This window comes from Petaurus breviceps, unplaced genomic scaffold, assembly GCF_028583685.1.
Source record: "Petaurus breviceps papuanus isolate PSGF00001 unplaced genomic scaffold, PetGlider_PUasm1.0 89801, whole genome shotgun sequence".
Classification (NCBI taxonomy): domain Eukaryota; kingdom Metazoa; phylum Chordata; class Mammalia; order Diprotodontia; family Petauridae; genus Petaurus; species Petaurus breviceps.
In genome coordinates, this window is record NW_027187125.1 from 2,107 (window position 1) to 6,164 (window position 4,058).

At 39.4% G+C, this 4,058-nt stretch overlaps 1 long non-coding RNA gene across 1 annotated transcript; it reads left to right on the plus strand.

The window, feature by feature from the left end:
- The first annotated feature begins 260 nt into the window (after positions 1-260).
- LOC138176517 (uncharacterized) lies at positions 261-3,835 on the plus strand. The gene is made up of 2 exons (XR_011172320.1): positions 261-910; positions 2,479-3,835. It is a non-coding gene; the product is annotated as an uncharacterized lncRNA (long non-coding RNA).
- The last annotated feature ends 223 nt before the right edge of the window (positions 3,836-4,058 follow it).

Here is a 4,058-nt window from a genome sequence, read left to right on the forward strand (position 1 = left end):
AAAGTGGCCCTCAGCAATCCTCTCAGTCTCTCTCTGACTCCAAAGGTGCTGCTTCCAAAAAGTTCTTCTGCCTCTCTCTTGTGTCTCTCCAAATCTACATCACCAGCTCCTCTCAGTTCAGCCCTCTATTTTCAGGTCAACAAGTCCATCCTACAAGTGGTATTAACAAGCTCTGGGTTGTAACACAATCAAACCAAAAACCAAGCCAATACAGGGGGATCTTTAAATTCCATTACTATCACACACGTTCCTCACCCTGTTCCCACATGGTTTTCAGGGCTTCCCATTGGGCTCTATATGTTGCAAGTTTTTCATCTGGGCAGTTTAGAAATTAGGAACCCTTTCTATGCTATTGAAAACATCTTTATTGATTGTTTATTGCTCAGTTATGAGTAGAAAATGGTGACAATAGTTTTGTGCCATGAAAATGTTCCAATTCCAGTGTAATTTATTTTTGAACTCCCAAGGATATCCTTAGTCTCCATTTGTAACATGAACATCTGTCACCTGAAAGATATTCAGGTTCTGATCGATAATTCCAATCACCAAGTCACATCTTGCTAGGTATTCATTAGGCACTAATGTATTACAACTTGCAGTGAAGACTGCTCAGTATCTACCATTTACTTCCATAGTCTGTGCTGATTGCTGAATCTGGGCTCCTGAAGCACAATGTATAGTTTCTGCTCTTAGTGACCTGACATGGGCTTGCCATCAGAAATCCCTCCAATTCTGTAAACAAACTCATATGACTAGTATGTGGTCTGTGGCTCTCTGTACACACATTGTTGGTGAATTTCTGTGGAATGTCACCTAGGGAACCCATCTGGCCTCCACTCTTGGATCTTTGCTGTTTTATAGGATTCCCCAAGATTCTGGTCACTTTCAGATACACTCAACACTTCCAAAAGTAAGTATCTATTTACTCTTTTTTTTAAAAGTTAATTTTACTATTCGTAAGTAAAATATTACATCTCTTTCTTTCAAAAGTATAGGGCAGTTTCAAACTGGCTTAACATGGGCTTTTAGAATAATTCTCAATCCTCTCCCTCTTTTTTAATGAGAAGTGTTAATCAGTATCTTTCTCTATCGTATAGATTTTTGTTAGGATACATTCCAAGTCTGTTGTCAATTTTAGCAGAAATAATAGAGGGCCTTTCTACACTCAGCCCTGTCTAAAAGGGTGGCTTCTTTAAGAAGACCATCTCCTCAGAGGGGGGCTGGGAAGCAGGAAAGGCTCCTTCTGATTTGGCAGGCAGAGGGTTCTAAGGGATGGGTAGATGACTCTGAGAGCTACAGGAATGGCTGTTGCTGAGGTGGTATTGGGGTTCCCGTTGGTTATGGCCACATAGAACAAGTGCTGTATGGAGCTCCAGCCTAGGTAGGCTTCCCCATAGAAAAGCTCTCTAAGCATGCTCAGGAGATACCTGAGACTTTTGTTTCACCCAGACAGACTTCCTTTAGGAGCAGAGGGAAGGGATTCTCACCAAAATACAAGGACTTCCTGAAGGACTTTAACCAGGAACTACTTCCAGATTTTGTGACCCCATAAGTGTTCTACTGGGGACATTCCCTCCTTTAAGAAGGGTTTTAGCTGGTTGCCTTAGAAGGCATCAATGAAACATTTTTTTTTCAGTTAGAGATTAAGTTACTGCCATCACTATGGATACTCAAAGCTCAGAGTGAACAGTCATATCAAAAGAGTTTGAATAAGATATTCTGTAAGGTAAAGGATCTTGGATTACAACCAAGAATCAACTACACAGCAATACTGAATATAATTTTTCATGTGGTGAAAAGGGCATTCAGTTAAACAGGAAATATTCAAACATTCCTTATGAAAAGTTCAGAATTAAAGAAAAAATTTGATTTTCAAATATAAGGCTCAAGAGAGGTGTAGAAGGGTAAAGAGGAAAGCAAAAATGTGACTCATTCAACATGTTTAAAGTGTTTCCATCCCTGCAGGGGAAGATGATACTTGTAACTCTTAAGAACTGTGTCACTATCAGGGCTCTTAGGAGGAGAGTACATTGACAGAGGCTGGGGGTAGAAACTGACTTGGATGGGATAACATAAAAAATTAAGGGATGGGAAGGAGGGCTGCCCTGGGAGAACAGTGAAGGCCGAGGAAAACAGAGTAAATTATATCACATTTAAAAGTGCAGAAAACCCATTACAATGGAGAGAAAGAAGGGAGAGTGCTGAGCATTGCTTCAACCTTGCTCTTAATTAATTTGGCTCATAACATACACATTGAGTTCTGAATAAAATTTTTCTTGTATAGGGTCGATGCATAACCAATAAAGATGAAATTAATGCAAATGAACAATTACACCAGTGAGATGTCTCTCTTCTCAGCCTTATCCTCCCACCCCCCAAATACTTGATAATCTCTGTGACTCACAGTATTGTTGTAGGTAGGGCTCTGGAAGATGATGGCCAGATGCTGTTTCTCAACGCTGTTCCTTCCATCCACAGGCTATTTCAGTGGATGGTGGCTCACTTCCTGTAATAAAACAAAACCAAAAGAATGAAAAAATAGCAGAAAATATGAAAATCTCATTGGAACAACAATTAATTTGGAAAAGAGATGGAGGACAGATCATTTAGTGTTACTGGACTACCTGAAACCTGTGATCAAAGAAACAGCCCAGGCATTATTTTAAGAAATTATTGAAGCAAACTGCCCAGATATCTTAGCAGAAAAATATACTGATCACATCCTGAAAGAGATCCCAAAATGAAAACTCTCAGGAATATTAAAGACAAATTCCAGAGCTCCAAGGTGAAGGAAACAATATTCCAACCAGCCACAAAAAAACATTTCAAAAATCTTGGAGCCAGATTCATGATCACACAAGAGTTAGTGGTTTCCGTATTAAAGGAGCAGAGAGATTGGAATATGATATTCAAGAAGACAAAGAGCTAGGATTACAATGAAGAATAAAGTACACAGCAAGACTGAGTATAATCACTAGGGGGGAAATGAACATTTGCTGAAATGGAGAAATTTTAAGCATTCCTCTAGTCTCTAGAGAAGCAGAAAATCATAAACTGGAAAAGAGAAATCATAAGGGACTCAAGGATTAATTGTTTCCATTCCCATATGTGAATTCAGGTGATATATGTAACTCATAATATCTTTATCATTATAAGGGCAGTTAGAAGGAGTCTACATAGACAGACATCACAGGTGTGAATTGATTATGTTGTGATCTCAGAAATAGAAATGGGATGAGAATGAGGTAGGACTGGGAGAAGGGGGAAGGGGGAGACAGAATAGGCAAAATTTTCACACATAAAAGAGGCATGCCAGGAAGAGCTTTTACAGTGAAGGGAGAAATGGGGGGAGTTACTGGGCAATGCTTTAACCTCACTGTCATGAGAATTGGTTCAAAGAGGGAATAACACATATACACACTTGGATATATTATAGAAATCTATCTTCCCCAAGAGGGAAATAATAGGAAAGGGGGATAAGAAGAAGGGGGAGGATCGAAAATAGAAAGGGAAGATTAAGGGCAGCAGTGGTTAGAAGCAAAATAGAAATTAGAGGAGGACATGACAGAAAGAGAGAAATAAGGAAGAAGAAACAGAAGAAAATGGGATGAAAAGAAATATACAGTTAGTAATCATAAGTACAAATTTGAAAGGGATAAAACAAAGAGATAGCAGAAACTAGAATCCAGCCATATTTGATTGTGAGAAACACAGTTTGGGAACATCATTCTAGGCTCAAAACAATGTGAGGAAGTGCAGAGCTGACAAAACACAATGTGAGTTAGTTCCTTGTTTAGCAGAACTTTAAGTCAAATTGCAGTAGAACAGACACCAATTTTTTAAGCACCTACAGAATGGTCAGCATAATGTTAGGCTATGCAGAGGAGAGGTGGGGATTAGGATGAGGAAGGGTGAAGATTAGGGGGAATAGCCCCCCTGGGGCAAGTTCCAGAACTAGATGGGCTGGCTCTTTTCTTCTCCTTCCTTTTTCCCTTCATTCCCTTTGAAACACCAAGGATAGATCCACCAAATTAAGCACCCCTTTAGGATAATAACAT